The sequence below is a fragment of the Nannobrachium achirus genome (genome assembly GCF_963921795.1).
Source record: "Nannobrachium achirus genome assembly, chromosome: 16".
Classification (NCBI taxonomy): Eukaryota; Metazoa; Chordata; class Actinopteri; order Myctophiformes; family Myctophidae; genus Nannobrachium; species Nannobrachium achirus.
The window spans coordinates 45,951,608-45,969,107 of record NC_137823.1 but is presented as its reverse complement, the minus strand read 5'-3'; positions in this window follow the sequence as shown (position 1 = coordinate 45,969,107).

The following is a 17,500-nucleotide window of genomic DNA, read 5'->3' as shown; positions in this document are numbered from 1 at the left end:
TGTTTGCAGGAAGTTAAACGTTCCGTTTTCTTTCTCTAAACTGCACATTGATGATGTCAGGGGTGATATATCGACCAGGACGCTGGGAACCCAACCCTCACACAGGAATGTGTTTTAGAGAGCCACCAGCGCACGCACGCACACACACACACACACACACACACACACACACACACACACAGGCGTGCACGCGCACTCATACACTTCAACTCGCCGGAGGTGTTGAAATGCTTGTAAGTCTTGAAATGCCAGTTGAGACGCAGTGCTCCCCTTTTTCACGCGGCGGCACACACACAGCGGACGAGACAAGAGAGCTGACAAATGGATGCGTTGAAACATATTAACCATCTCCCTTTGTGGCCAGACAAACATTTAGTCCGACTAATGACCCCCAGAGGATCAAAACAAATGCAGGGAGATAAAGAAAGAGAGGGGGGGGGGAGTGGCTTTAAAAAGCCCATTGACCTCCGGGAAAGGCTATGCAGGGTTCAGGAGGGCTTGTAAGATATTGTCTGTGTGTGCATGTGTGCGAGTGAATGCATGAGTGCGTGAGGGAGATAGTGTGTGTATTTGTTCATACGTGTGTGTGTGTGTGTGTGTGTGTGTGTGTGAGTGAGTGAGTGAGTGAGTGAGTGAGTGAGTGAGTGAGTGAGTGAGTGAGTGAGTGAGTGAGTGAGTGAGTGAGTGAGTGAGTGAGTGTGTGTGTGTGTGTGTGTGTGTGTGTGTGTGTGTGTGTGTGTGTGTGTGTGTGTGTGTGTGTGTGTGTGTGTGTGTGTGTGTGTGTGTGTGTGTGTGTGTGTGTGTGTGTGCGCGCGTGTGTGCGACGTGCGTGCGTGCGTGCGTGCGTGCGTGCGTGCGTGCGTGTGAGAGTGTGTCCGTCCGCGCGCGCGGGCCCATGTGGGCGCAGGTGTGCGTGGGTGCATTTCTGAAGAGAAAACACAGAGAGAGGACAGGGTGTGAGAGTGGAATACCTGCGGCCTACGCGTGTGGGTAGTTGACAAACAGGGCTGGAATACTTCTCCTGCGTGTGTGTGGGAAAGTTTACACGAAACAAACAAAAGCGCGGCCTTATCGCAACGTCTATCAGTGTTCATCACAAAGGAAACCAGTCACTTAATGTGTCCCTATCTCTCTCTCCTTTCCTCTCCTCTCCTCTCCTCTCGCCCACATTGCCCTGTTATCTCTCTCTCTTTTTTTTCTTCAGCCCCGGAAATGTTATTATCAGCGCCAAAGGCGCCGTTATCGCTCGTCTTTATCAAAACGTACTAACAGCTGCACAAACCCGTCAGGGGAGGTCAACTGTGCACACTCATAAAAGCCATGTGTCATCTTCATAACGTATATGTGTTTAGTTTCAGTATTAGAAACCTTATATGGACAACAAAGAGCACAATGTGTCCCTGTTGGACAATGATTGCTGCACGCGCTCAGGGCCAGGATTCAATTCTTCACACATGCATACATATAACGATCACAATTAAAAGGGAAATAAGGACAGATAAATGTCCATACTGTACATAGGCAGGACACAGTGGTGTAATGTAACTAAGAACATTCACTTAAGTACTGTACTTAATTACAATTCTGAGGTATTTGTACTTTCAAATTTCAATACTTTTACTTTTTTCCACTACATCTATAGGATCCAAATAGGCTTGTACTTTTTACTCCAGAACATTTATTTTTGGTTACTAGTTACTTTGTAGTTTTTGATTCTTATTACAAAACATATGGACTTTTACGTATACGGCTGTGGTCATACCAACGTATGGATGCCAGCTGATACTCTTTTTGTGCGCGGCTGACTAAACGCAGAGAGTGCATTCTGTCCCAAAGCCTGTGACCAGGGACGTGCTGGGCCCCTGATTCAGCCCGGGAAAAAGAGTTGGCGAGGCCCTCATTGCGCGCTATAGAGAGAGATCTCTCTATAGCAACGCGAGGCGTTGTGTGCTTGTAGATCTGCTGTTTTCACTACTTTTGTGCGACAGCCTTGTATGATGAAGCAGGGCTTTGCTTTGCGAAAAAATGTACAAATTTGAAACTTTGAGATACAAGGTTTCTGAATGACAGTGACAATTTACTTTGTTGGCCGCTCAGCCCCCAAAATGGAGCAAAGGCCGACATTTAATTTTTATTTTTTTCCTAATGGCCGGCCTGGACCGGCCGGGAATGAACCGGCCATTCGGGAGTTGTCCCGCTTTTCACAATGGCCAGCACGTCCCTGCCTGTGACGCACCTGTCACTCACTTCCAGGACCCTCCCTGTATCCACCGTTGACTCACCCGATTGGACAGATGGGGGAAAACCGGCATCTACGTGGAGAATTTATCTGCTCACAGAATTCCTCTACTGGCATGAAACTGCTCCATTCCCATTGACTTTTTCCACCACTGCATAATAGCCTAATACAGGGGTCTTCAACAGGGGGTCCGAGACCCCTAGGGGTTCCTCAGAGTTACTACAGGGGGTCCTCTAAATCTTTGAACGATAGAAACTTTTTTTCTCCTTTTTTATATTAACCACTTGAACCCTAGCGTCCATATTCTGAGAAGGCGTTGTGAGCTTGTAGATCGGCTATTTTTGGCAAAGAGCTTTGTTGTAGAGGGGGAAAAGAGCAGATTAAGTACAATGTGAAAGGTCAAGTTTATTAAGTATTGACGGTTCAAGTGTTTAAATATCTGAAAACACAAATTGACATGAATCCAAAATACACTGATGATTGTGCTGTCAAAAGATGAAACTATATGGAATCTTGCTTCATCTCTCTCTCAACTAAGGGGTCCTTGGACTGAAAACATTGAAGACCCCTGGCCTAATAATCACAATTAATAGAAACAGAAGGACAGATTTATGTCCATAGAAAGGCAGGTGTAGATACAGTACTGTAGGTGGATGTAATAGGTGGATAGGTTTCTAATCATTCCAGCGTGTGTTTGCTCATTAGAATGCAGTCAGTTTAACAGCCACCGGTCCGGGCTGTCTCAGTGAGTGACCCCTGTAGCATCATCAGTCAGACGGGGCTTCCTTCCCCTGATTCACGACCCCACAAACCCACCAAAGCCTCCATTTTTTACCAACAGCAACAATAGCCCTGTAAAGCTGTCAAGGCAGCGCTGGATTTACGCGCAACACCATAAACAGTCGGGCCTAAATGTCTCTCCCAGGGCGAGTCGGGAGACGCAGTGTTGCGATCGGTGGTGGAAAAAAAGTACTCCAATGGATCACTTAAAGGAGTAGTTCACCCCCAAAATGACTTTTTTTGTGTTCTATTGATTACTCACGCCATATGGCTCCATATGGAGACTTGAGTTCAATAATATTTTTTGTTTTTTTGTCGCATTCCTAAGACAAAGGTTTGATTACAATAAATGTACCTCCATACCTACTAAAGTACACTACTTGAGTAAATGTACTTAGTTTCTTCACACCACTGGTTGTGAATGGGGTACTCCCTACCTGTTTCAATGTGACAGAGGCCTCAAACTAAATCTTACTGGCCGTCGTGACGGAGGAACTTTCGGTGCCATGCCATTGTTCCGACGTCCCCATTAGCCGATCTACTTGTAGATCTGCTATTCTTGGCAAAGAGGTTTGGTGTAGACTAGAGTGAAAAGAAAAGCAGACTAAGTATTGACAGTTCAAGTCATTCAATATCTAAAAATACACATTAAACCAACAACCTACACTGATGACATTGCTGTCAAACAAGTCTAAGCTGTCTCAGAAATCTATGAAAATGTTTAATCTGCAACAGAATTTTATACAACACGTATTGGGGTCCCTGCTTTATCTCTCTCTCCGCTAAGGGGTCCTTGGCCTGAAAACGTTGAAGACCCCTGCATTAGTCGATACCTAACCCTAACCTTAACCCTAACGCTAACCTCAGTATAGGCCTATACCTAACCTTAACCCTAAATCCTAACCTCAGTATATGCCTAAACCTAACCTAAACCCCTAACCCTTACCCTAACCACCGTCGGAGTAATGAGATGTTGGACTTATGGGCAGTTAGACTTATGTGCAGTCCCCGGAACTTTCTACTTGCATTGTCAAAGAGGGGCGATCATTTCAACTGGATCGGATGGCGCGTGACTCAGTGCTAATCCATCAGCGATATTGATTTCCAGTTGATTGCCAAGCCTCCTAATGATGTTCACCTTCAGGGCCAAGCCCATTGATTCACGGTCACGGCTTGATCCATAACTTGTAATGTGATCCATGCGACAGGAGCGGCGTACAATTACCTCCCATCTTACGCCCCAATGGGAATAGGTGCGAGTTACACAGCTGATCAATTCAATGAATAAATAAATACCGATCGATGACATAGACTGCTGCAGATTAATCTTTTCGTTTTGCACCTGATGGATCACGTCGTCGATGTTTGGAGGACGGATCGTTGCACAAAATACGCTCGAAACCAAACATTATCACAAGAAGCTCACTCATTGTCAAAGTAAATAAAGTCACGTTACATCAGCAGTGCTTCTCAAAGTGGGGTCTGGAGACCCCCAGGGGTCCTTTGGGTGGGGTACCAGGGGGTCCACAGCAAAATTAGTTAATATAGAGTCACAAACATTTTCCACTTTAACCATATTTTATATTTTGGCTATTCAAATATAGCAGATTTACAAGCTCAATTGTAGCCTACATGTGCTATTTTTGAAAGATATTGAAAATATTTGGAAGATTTTTTGATAATTTTAACATGAATCTTCTCTTCTGGGGGTCCCTGCAGCAGAAAACATTTTCAGATGGGGGTCCGTGGCCAAATCCATATCACGTCCTTGACATGAAAAAGGTTTGAGAACCGCTGTTGTAGAGCGTTTCCTTTCAGCGGAGGATGAAAAAAAGCTCACCATGTGCATATCACTTTCCATGTCTGAGGAAGGAAGGGCCCACATACAGAGAATGCCTCGCTGCCATGTGCGTGAAATCTCCTGGTGCATTCTTCTTCACCTGGCCCAGTGATGGGGAACCGCACTTAGTTTACGTGTGTCTCTCCCTTGATGGCACACAGTAAGTACTGTATACCTCCCACACTTCTTCCAGTTCACAATGCGAGGCGGTGTGTGCTTGTAGATCGGCTATTTTCACTACTTTTGTGCGTCACTTTTGTATGATGAAGTAGGGCTTTAATTTTTACGAAGAAACATAGGCTACACATTTGAAACTTTGTAGGTTTCTGCCCGACAGTGCCCTCCCGCACTTCAGCATGGCTACAAACCATCAATTATTTTCTAAGCGATTACTTTTTCAAACTTAATCAAATTTAAAGATTCTTTTTTTATATCAAAAAATAGATTAATAATTTAAGCATTATTTGATACTCTGTTGCGCAACATTTTTGAAAAAAGCTATTTTTGAACATTTATGAAACTTGTTGCCTATATTAAAGGTCGATGCACACTGCTGCGCAGTGGTGTGTTCTAGACTTTTTTTGAGGGCATAATCTATGATCGCGGCTATTCGTGTGTCCCGGGCATACGCCAGTGCATAATGCCTATCAAATACGCTACTTTGAAAGGTTCACGAGGGCAGACGCTATTCATATTTTTCATATTTTAGCAGACACCATATACGTGCGTTACAGGTAGAACACAGCACTGCTGCTGCGTTTTCTCGGCCGAATATCAGAGCGAATTTCGGAGCACGTAAATAAAGAAATCAACCTCACGTTATGTCAATCACCACTGGGTCCCTTGCCCAGTGGTGGGCCTTATTATTATTTATTCGAATATCGGTTACTTTTTTTTTAATAGTTGATTAAACGTATAAATTGGATTAACTGTTGCAGCCATACTCCATCCCCTCACATCCTGGCTGGCTCCCACACTGTGACATGTGACACGCTCCTTGATACTCTGAAACTGCGGCCCTGGATGAAATACGCTCAGCCTCATCAGCACTCGTGCCAAAAAGGACTCATGTACCTGTGATTTATTCTGCTAACTCGCTGTAACTGTAAGGAGTGCGGTGCCAAGCTCAACAAATCTCAGGAGGAATATGCTGTCACATCCGTTACAACAAACACAAAAATGCATTTTTCACTCTGAAAACGGGGGGTGTCTCCCTGTATGGGAAGTTTATATAGCCTGTGAATGATCTGATGTGCGGCTTTGATTGTTGCTGATAGACCCGTAAGCAAACTTAATCCGCAGCCAGGTATGGTTTGAAGGCAAGATGCGACAAGACGAAACTCATTTGCTTCACAGAGGCACACTTTTGGCACTCCAAACCAGACCCAATTTGAAAAGTTCTGAAAGGCCAAAATGCTTCCTTGTCAAGTTTACTCTTCCCAAAATAAACTTGATGGGAAAATGTCATCCAAAAATAAACTACATGGGAAAGCGACATTCTTTTGTGAACATGAGATTTGTCATATATATTTCCGTATAGCTGATATTACAATAAGCAGTGAGCAATGTGTTGTTACTGTGTAATAGCACCATTAAGATTCGTAAGATTCCTGAGAGCCTTGTTGCGACTCGTTCCTGCGCTTTCTTTACAAGGCACTGTGTGTCCTCTTGCAAAATCTTGATGAAGTCATTTCTGGCAGCAATATAAAATATCCTGAATCATTGACTACAGCTCTTGCACCGACAGACTATATAGTATTATATGCATGATGCTGAATTAATCAAAATGCCATAAACCAGGGTCCCCGCTGCAGTTACTACCAATTACTTTAAGGATCTGCTTGAAACCTTATCACAAATCATGTCAAGGAATTTTAACGTGGCATGGATCCTCAGATCTCATTATGTTCCATTCTGCTACCATCTAGCTCAATTGCCATATTTATTTTTTAATTTTTTCTTACTAGCGGTTTTGTATTATATGTACATATTGTAAATACTTTCATTGTATTGGTGTTTCCTCACCTCACCGCTACTCACCAGTTAAGAGTGGGGTGGCTCAGAGTAGATGACAGAGTACAGCAACTTGCAATGGGCCTGGTGTACAAGATACACTACACCACTAAGATACCCATGTACCTGGCAAAATACTTTAAAAACGTTAAGGATGTCCACAATTACAACACCAGAGGCAGCGCCACAGATCACGTTCAACCGAGAGTCTCCTCAAAGAAAGGGTCAAACTCGTTCTTCTGCTATATAGCCGGGGACCCACAAGCACAAAAGCTCAAGGAATAGGGTAGGACCTGTGATTTTCAGCCGTACTTTTTATTTCTGTTTTATCTATTAGTTTGGTCATTAAGGTCCACAGAATGAGAGGCCTGCTCTGCCGGAAACATCGCGAAAAAAGGTTATGGCCATTTGTTTATTCACTGTCCCATTGACTCCACTAGAAATATTAAAAAAAGGTAAAACATCTGCTTTAATTAGCACGTGAGGGGTCAACTAGGGGTTCTTCATGATTCTGAATCCATTGCAAGCATTTGTTTTGCATAAAAAACATTGCTTGGGTTAACTTTCGGCAGCCCAAAACTGTGAAAAGTGGAAAAAAAGTGATGACTCATCACTTTTGACTGTTTTGAGGAGCCGATATCTAGCCCAAGGAATGTTTTCATGCAAAACAAATGCTTGCAATGGATTTAGAATCACGAAGAACCCCTAGTTTGACCCCTTACATGCTAATTAAAGCAGACTTTTTTCTTTTTTTAAATATTTCTAGTGGAGTCAATGCATGGGACAGTGAATAAATGGTCATAACTTTTTTTCGCGATGTTTCCAGCAGAGCAGGCCTCTCATTCTGTGGACCTTAATGACCAAACTAACAGATAAAACAGAAATAAAAAGTACGGCAGAAAATCACAGGTCCCCTCCCATTTTGGTGACTGGGTCCCCGGCTAATACCACAAAAATGTGTAATGCCCTACCGAAGGTCTTAAAGGAGTCTGGATCACTAGCATCCTTTAAAATCGCCCTGAAAAACCACTTACAGGCAGCAGCCGTTCGCAACTGGTAAAACAAACCTAGCCCAGCCCTACCCTCCCCTGCCCCTTCTTTGTATATACTTACTGTTTGTATAGACTTACTGTTTTTTTGTTCATTCTTACTGACTATATCTACTGCATAGTATTGTGTTCTATTCGTCTGTCATTCAATGTTATATGAGATACTTAAATGGTTTCCTGTGGAAATAAGCTTAGTCTTTTCTAGGATCTCCTTTTAGTAGACCTTGTACCAGTGAACTGTACCGTCATGAAACTGTACCTTTTCCTATGCAAACTCCTAATAAAGTCTTCAATCAATCAATCAATCCTGTTTCAGTAGACACTTGTGTCTGAGGCTGTTGTAGTCATTAGGTCTAGGACTACAATTCCCTTGATGTCTATCCAGTCACTGGCATGTTGGACACAGGTGTCTTGCATCAAGCGGCTGCCGTTTGTTCCGTTTCCTACAGTTTTTATTTGGCTCACCTTTTTAGTTGAGGGGTGAGCTGTGGTGTATTTCACTGTTCTGCTTGCTTGGGGTATAAAAGTTGTGCCACATAAAAAAAAAAGAAAGTAAACTATCCTATCTGGCAAAATAAAAGTGTGTAAGAGTGTTTAATTTTCAAGTCTAAATAGTCTCACGATATTTGTATTGTCCCCTGTGGCATGTCCCACCCTTCTCCTACTCCAAACACTCTGATTTACTGTATGTTCTTCTTTGTGAACAAGACTTATTATGGACACGTGATTACATTTCATTATATATTTGAAAATGTATTTAAAAGTTCAATATTATTTTTGAAAAGATGAGTGTATATTTACTTTTGACAAAGGTAATGTTTATTTTCATGAAACAGGTGAGACTCCTATCTCATTAGGCTAATAGCTGTCACCTGCTGCCCCCGGTGGAAAGGAAATGAGGCATGTTTATTATAGTATGGAGGGTCAATGGTATAACCTTTGACCTCACGTTTATTTGTATTTTTACTCCTTTTTTTGTCATGGTATGTTTTAGCTGAGCCACTATATGTATGAAGAATAAAGTATAATCCAGTGTTTCTCAACCACTGTGCCTGCATGGGGATCTTTGGTGTGCCCCTGAGAAGGGTCAAGTATTGCTTGAAAGCCAGTATTGTATTTTAACATTTTAAAAATGACTAACTAGTGAAAACAGCCGATCTACAAGCACACAACGCCTCGCGGTGCTTGTAGATCTGCTGTTTTCACTTGTGTGACAGCCCTGTATGATGAAGCAAGGCTTTACTTTGCGAAGAAATGTATAAATTTGAAACATGGAGATACAAGGTTTCTATCCCGACAGTGACGATATTTACACCCCCGTATTATCTTGGTGTGCCCATGGATTCTTGGGACATGAAAAGTGTGCCCATGCAGAAAAAAGGTTGAGAAACACTGGTATAATGCAAATAAAGAACCAGACTGCTGTGATGTTTTATATAGAATGAAAGGAAATGTGTGAATCGGGACATTTTAATTCCTCTGTATTTGACCCATCTTTAAAGGAATAGTTTACTACCGTTGCGGCGGACACCTGGTGAACTATCCCTTTAACTATGAGGATCAGTGGGCAGCCGGTGGGCAGTGCCCAGCTGCGGCTCTAAAGGCCAGACCACACCAATGCAACTAGTCGCAACTGCCATTGGGCACAATGGTTGCGAATAGTTGCATGTTGCAAGTTGTATTGGTTGTATTGGTGTGGACTCCAGACTAAATAACATCTAGGCTCATTTTCCTACTTATAATGATCCCAAATGACTGTCCATGGGGTTTATTAGGCAGAAATGCTCCTGTCGTCCAGTTTCCCCAGCAGCCCTCATATAGCATATCTTCACTGTCGGGCAGAAACCTTGTATCTCCAAGTTTCAAATTTGTAATTTTCTTCGCAAAGTAAAGCCCTGCTTCATGATACAAAGCCGTTGCACAAAAGTAGTGAAAACAGCAGATCTACAGTGTGCTTGTAGATCGGCTGTTTTCACTACTTTAAATCATTTTTAAAATGATAAATACGAAACAAACGGTTTTGGACATACAGTACAAGGTTTCCACCCGACAACAACAATATGGAGCCTATCGCTTTTACACTATTTGTTGCAGTTTTTTTTTATCAATCTGTTATTAGTTGTCATTACAAACACATATCCATGCCATTGTTGTCCCACACAAGTCAAAACGCTCTGCTAAACAGATGTTAAGCTGTTGTGTGTTTTGCCAAGTATCGGAGAAGACACGTTGTGATTGGCCAGTACAGTAACTTTGATTGGCAGTTGTGCCAAATGCTCACCCCATAACATTATTTATGAAACAGCATGGCGGCTTGTGTGGGACAACCAAGGCATGGATGTGTTTGTAACGCCAACTAGTAACACATTCATGAAAAAGAATGATCACTTACACAAATACAGTATAGTGATACAAGCGATAGGCTTATGGGCTCCACTCTATGCTATGAGGGCTGCTGGGACAACGCAATTTCGGCTGAAGAACGCACATCCAACCAAAGGTGGAAACCATCAGTCCACACACAGTCAGTTAAATCCAATTAACGAAGGTCAATTTACTTTTTTTTTTTTTTTGTAAAGAGAGAATCGTGCAACCTTCATTAATTCGATTTTTGAGGAGTATATGTCTCCAACATGCATGTGTTGTGTGAGGAAACCGGAACAACCAAAGAAAGGTCACGCGCATCACCAAGTAAAATCCTGGGCTAATAATCTATTTCTTGTAGGAATGTAATAGATTTTTTATAAAACTGTTAATGTATGTGCAATGTGTATCTGTCAATGTTACTGCAGTAAGTTAAATTTACTTGACACAAAAAGACTGACTCCACAACAGCTGTCTATCTGGACAGTTGCTCCACGCTTACTCCGACGTCATCAGTGCATAAATGGAAGACTTCTGTAAGAATAGACCTGTCCTTCACCTATTCTTGTCACACTGTCTTGTATAAATAAGACACTGCCCAGAGAACCAGGGCGACACTAGCATGCGTGTTGTCTCAGAGCTCTTGATGTTGTTGTTAAATAAATATATTGTATTCATTGTCACTACCTTGTGGAAATTCAATTTCTATATTATATACTATTATGATCTGAACATTTACATAACAGGAATCTGCAGGAAGTGTGTGCAACGTAGAAAGTCATGCCCTTTATACCTAGACAGTGGGTATTGTATCTAAAAGAAACACCACCACAGGTGGTTTTATCGTCTTTTTAATGATGATGATGCATGTGCTCAGCTAGCGTGACGCAGCCGTCTCACTTACAAGCTCAATTAAAGGTACGTTGCATGACTGCATCCCTCCCTGCCTACCTGACCTGAATATGCCATTTGATGCCATCAGCTGCGCTGTGGGAAAACGCTACGGCGAGGCACAAGAGGAAGGGGAAAAAAAGGATTGAAGTAGCAGACTGGAGATGGTCAGCACAGGAACACAGGGGTGGTCGCTGTTAGGTGGCTTTAGGGCAGCGGTGCAAAGTAACTATAAGTACATTTGCCCAAGTATTGAACTTTTGAGGTATTTTTCTTTTAATTTACTGTAGTATTTCCAGTAGTAGTATTTTCTGTACTTTTTCTTTCAGAGGCAAATGTTATATTTTACTCCACTGCAATTATTTGAAAACTTTAGTTACTGGTTACTTTGTAGATTTAGATTTTTATTACAAAACTTACATTAACCACTTTTATCCTATATACATTTCAGCCCATTGAAAAGCCGAACTACAAGCTCACAAGGTTGAGCTTCTAGATCTGCTATTTTTCAAATGATTTCTATACATTTTATACTTTTGAAAACCTCTGTAACAGGACATTCTGCTTAATGAGCACTTTCTACTTTTGGTACTTTACATTTTGATGCAGATGCTTTTGCACTTTTCTTTTGAATTCCGGACATTTACTTGTAACAGTGTTTTTCTGCATTGCATTATCAATACTTTTGCTTAAGTAAAAACTAAATGTGAGTACTGCTTTAGGGACGAGATGCTTGGTTTACTTTGGGCTGAGGGGAGGGCTGGGGGGGGGAAGAGGTGGTTACAGTATGTAGGTTGTCCAGTGTTGAGATGGAGGGTTTTGGGGGAAGAGAAGTCTAATGGTGTGGATCGGGGACAAACAGAGCCTCTTGTTGGAATCTGGTTTGTTTGAGAGGGAGATATGCCACTGTGGAATATGACGGCGGACGTGATTAAAAAGGCACAGACCTTAATGCCTTTCACAGACCCAAGGAAAATGTTGCTGTTCAGCATTAGGTCTTCAAGGCTAACTATTAGATCCCCACCAAGGTCACATGGTAGGCTGACATTTGGGCTTGAGGCTTGATATAAGGGACATAAAGGCTCTCCTGAGGTTTTCACTGTGGTGAAATGATCTTGCCTAGTGTTAAAGCCATGCAAGGCACTAAGATAAAAGTAGACCCTTGAAATTGTTCTTGTATTATATAAGGCCAGACCAATAGCCTGCTGGCCGGGCAGATATATTTTTATTTATATTTTTATTGTATGACATCAGTATTGGGAATCATGCAGCCTAGTTGATGTGTCCTAATTTTTACTGTCCCAAATTTGGGCATGTCATTATTGGCAAAGGTTTTCAAAAAACATCATAACGGACCACAATCCAAGACATTGAGAGCTTGTAGATTTGTCTTTTCACATTTTAGGAATCGGACCCAAAACTCTGGCATTGGTAGGGCTCTAGCGCGATAGAATACAACTGGGTACTTACAGATACTTTGCAGTATAAATATTGTGCAGTGAGTGACCTAACTAATATCGCCACGTTCATTCATTCATTTCAGGATGCTGTAATTCACACGACTAGACTGTCAACTCTGAGGCCCTCGATCTACAGCAGTGGTTCTCAACCTTTGGGTTGCAGCACCCCTGAACTGGCATCACGGCACCCTAGGGTGCCATGGCAGCCACTTTGGGGAAACCCTTCTATTATTGTCTAACGTGTCAAACTAGAAACCTTCCGGTCTCAAAAGGGATGCACCCTGCATTGTCCCAGATCGCATCACTGACTGAAACCTCACACTGGGAGTTGCTTTGCTTCCACATATCGTCGTTGTCGGGTGAAAACCCTGTATGTCCAAAACCATTAGTTTTGCATTTATCATTTAAAAATGATTTAAACTAGTGAAAACAGACGATCTACAAGCACACAACGCCTCGCGTTGCGAGGCGTTGTGTGCTTGTAGATCTGCTGTTTTCATTACTTTTGTGAGACAGCTTTGTATGATGAAGCAGGGCTTTGCTTGGTGAAAAATGTACAAATTTGAAACTTGGAGATACGAGGTTTCTGCCCGACAGTGACGATATACTGTAAATATATACATGAGTAGAGATGGTTCTCACGCTGCCTATAGGTAGCAGGTACACACAGACAGTCTTTTTATGCATGAGTTCAACCCACACAGTGGGGGCTGGAGGAAAAGGTCTGTGTCATCCAAGGTGTCCAGCAGCCTCTGAACATGGGCTATGACGGCAAAGAGAGCGCATGTGTGCTTGTTTATTCATACGCGTCCTCAGTTTCCCTGAATGCCTTGTGATGGAAACAAGACTCGGCGGCATCAACCAATGCCCCCCCAACCAGGGGCGTCACAAGGGGGGGGGGGGGGGGCAGTGGGACTGAGTTACTAGGGCCCAAGGTGGAGGGGGCCCTAATTATTTTATACTTTAGCTATTGAAAAATAGCAGATATACAAGCTCACAGCGCGGCACCGAGTGCAGCGCTGCGAGCTTGTAGATCTGCTATTTTTGAAAAGTAGTGAAAATGGGTGCAAATCTTTGAATACCCGTATATGTCTTTTTTTAAGCGAACATTCCTAGCTCAAATCTTGCGTCTGGGGGTCCCTGAAACTAAATATTTTGAGATGGGGTTCCGTGGCCAAATACATATCATTTTGGGGGTCCTTCACATGAAAAGGTTTGAGCACCACTGACATAGAAACATAGGTTTTTCAGAAAACCTTAGCAGGACTTGAAATATTCAAAGACTTGCGCACATTTTCACGATTTTTCAAAAATAGCAGATCTACAAGCTCGCAGCGCGGCACTCGGTGCCACGCCGTGAGCTCGTATATCTGCTATTTTTCAATAGTTAAAGCACAAAATAATGCAGTAATGCGTTCCCGGTTCATGGGGGGCCCACAGTGAATCCTTGTACCCAGGGCCCAGAATTTGGTGTGACACCCCTGCCCCCAACACACACACACTTCCACCTTCTCACAGCTAGACACCCATCCGTTTATTGGACATGGTTTATTGATGCCGTGCGTGCGTGCATGCTTGCTCTCTGACCTGGCATGGTCTGCATGTCTCTGTGTCACTGCGGAGGATCCTCTCTCTCTCTCTCTCTCTCTCGCTCAACACACTTGTTTTTTTCCCCTCTATATACACTGGGGTGACTTATGAATCTTTTATCAAAACTGGCCCAATTGCTTAACCATCCATGTTCCGGCCCAGGGGCTGAGCGGAGGGAGGGGTGGGGCATTCCTCCATTGTCATTAAAACAACAGCCACAGACGGTAGTGTTATTCCAACTCTGATGACCCCCCCACCCATCCCCGTCATTCAGTTATTTGTTTTTGTCCATGAGTCTGTTTTGTAATACCATCATTCACTCACATAATATAGCATAGGTATTTCTTTCATGGATCAAAATCTGTCCGGCTGAAAGCTGCAATTAAGATATTTCACTACCAGTAGAGAGAGAGAGAGAGAGAGAGAGAGAGAGAGAGAGAGAGAGAGAGAGAGAGAGAGAGAGAGAGAGAGAGAGAGACTGAGTTGAGCTGACATACATGGCCTTAAAACAAACATTATAAACTACAGCTCATGCACTAATTTTCACTGGTTAAGGCGAAACCAGCCCAACGCAATAACAACGCAATAATATCAGCGAACGATTTGGATCAGATGGATGAGTATAGCCTATAAGTGCCTCTGCCCCCTCATGCATACAACCTCGCACCCCACCCAATGCACTTGCCCTCCCAGCCATGCCAGGACAGACCACAGGAGAAGTTGGAGATGCCCATTATCTTCCCATTCCTCTATCCCTCGTTTCCGTGCATGGCTGTTTAGTCCCTATGAAACAAGACTGGGGTTGGCATAGCCTATACATAACGTGCGTAGGGCGTAGTCAGGGCGGAGTATTGCTCCAGATGACGTATTTCCGGCCGCCATGTTTGAGGGACGTCACTTGTAATAATAATAATAATAACAAGTGCACTACAACGTTTACAATAGGCTACATATAACCTACTCATGACGATACTATTATACTGTGAAAATAAAGTATATATTTCAAAAGATTTTCCTTTTTGTTTTTTAATTATTGTTGTTCTTTTTGTATGAAAAGAAAATGGCCCATAAAAATGTGTCCGTGACCCACAAATGGGTCATTACCCAGTGTCTGGGAAACAGTGCACAGAGAACAAGCTTCCTGTGCCCCTGTTGTAGCCTATCCCGACGCACATGGGACGACAATAACAACAACAACAACGTCTCCACTCTTTCTCACTCCCACTCTCGCTGTCCTGTTTCACAGAGGAAGCTGCTCCTCCTAGGCTAGCAGGGGGTCACACTCAGTCAGAGAGCATTTAACATTAACAGTAGTTTGAGAAAACACGATGAGACTATGGGGAGTTGTGAGTCCAAAACCGTCTCAATTCCCGGGAGCAAAAACTGCCCCGTCCCAGGAAACTCCCTGCCATTCCCTCTCTGTGTCGACGGCACACAGCTGCAAATTCTCACTTTTCTCGCTGTTTTCTACTTTACAACCTCCTCCCTTATTGTGTTAGACTAAAGGTCTCAAATCGAATTATGTTGGGGCATTGAAATAAGATGCATTAGTCTAGATATGCGTCCGGGTCTTATGTAATATATTGTATCTTCCTAGCTGCTGGAAAATTGAACATTAAATGGGTTATCTTTCATAAAGGACTTTGATGCGGTTTCTACTCTCAACTGGAAATAGTTTTGTGAACATATTTTTCTCTGAATAAGTCGATATCAAGGTCCATCTGTGTACTGTGCATGTGCCAGAGCGCTGCCAGTGCGCATAATTACAGATGCGCATTCCGCCCAACCTGTCATTAGGAAAGGGAATGGGAATGACTCAAGGCTACAACCACCGCTTGTGGTTACGTAACATGCCCTCCTATCCCCATGGGACACAGCTGTACACTAAACAAAGGCAGCGCGTGTGGAGCTCTGCAGTCTCATAAAACGGCCATTGTCTTTTGAAGCACGTCTATAACTGTGTTAGTGGTAAATAAACGAAACGAAATAAATACAAATCATAGTCGTTGTGTAACATCGACGGATATTGATCGAATTCCCACTCGCCCGACCCGAGACAGACAGTGCCCTTTATTCCATAGTGATGCGCGTCTGGCATGTTGTTCCTATTGTGACCACCGGAGGGCGCAGAGAGGCCAACTCTTCCATTGTGGGATGCTGCTGCTGGTGCCCTCAGACAATAGAGAAAACGATATCATAAGAGCTCAATGGGGAAGAGGAGTAGGGGAGAGGCTTTGGGGCTGAGTAGGGATACATAGTGCACTAGATGGTGTGTTTCTGTTTATGACAAGGCATTAGCAGCATACACTGTTCAAGGTATGCATGTCTGTGCCTAATTTATTGTGATGTGGGGTTTTCTGATCTCTTATTTATTTATAAATCAAATCAATCGACATTTTTCATAACCCATCGCATTTTGGTAGGCCTATTAATGACGTTTTTCACAGAGGTCAATGGAATCAAATCCAATTATATATTCAACCAAACTCAAACCAATCCAATCATCTCTCAGAACATATCCAGAAATTGCCAAGGGATTTAAAAAAAAATCAAAAATGCTATTTTCAAAAATCCCACGTATTAGGTCTACTACAAGCATACGAAAAAAAAAAAAACACTAGGCACTACTAGCCTATATACTCCATTGTGGGCATACACACTCGCATATATCTCTTTTCACCTTGAAAAGTATAGAGAGAAGAGGAAGGCTCCCAGCCAGTCTGTCTAGCGCGCTACTCTGCATCGCACCGACATCCCCGCCCCCTCCAGCCTGGTGGGCGGAGCCCGCCGTCCCGTCCGCCAAGCATTTGAGTGTATAACTCTGCGGCTCCGGCACAATGTGTGTCAGAGAGGACTGTCTGTGCTCCCAGAGTAGATGAGCGCTCCAAACCTTTACTGTCTATTGCTGACTTGCCGAGAGACAACAAAATCTGGTTCACACCTCTATCCCAAGTCAGGACAAGGTGAGCATCTTGCATTTTTTTCCCCACCCCCTATTTATTTATTTATTAATGAATTGTTATTGTCTTGTAGGCCTATTTATGATATTTACGCACATCACATATTATTTGGCAAGGAATGCCATTCAAGGATTTATTTGAATACTTTTTTTTTTTTTTTTTGTAAACATGCTTTTGTTGACTGTGCAAATGCTCTAGTAGCAGGAGTTCTCCTGCGCTAATGCGCCTACAGTGAAGGGTTCTTTGGGGATTTTAATGACTTTGAACAGGAGCGGTGGAATTCACCGGAGTAGGCTATCATCTGTGTGTGGGCT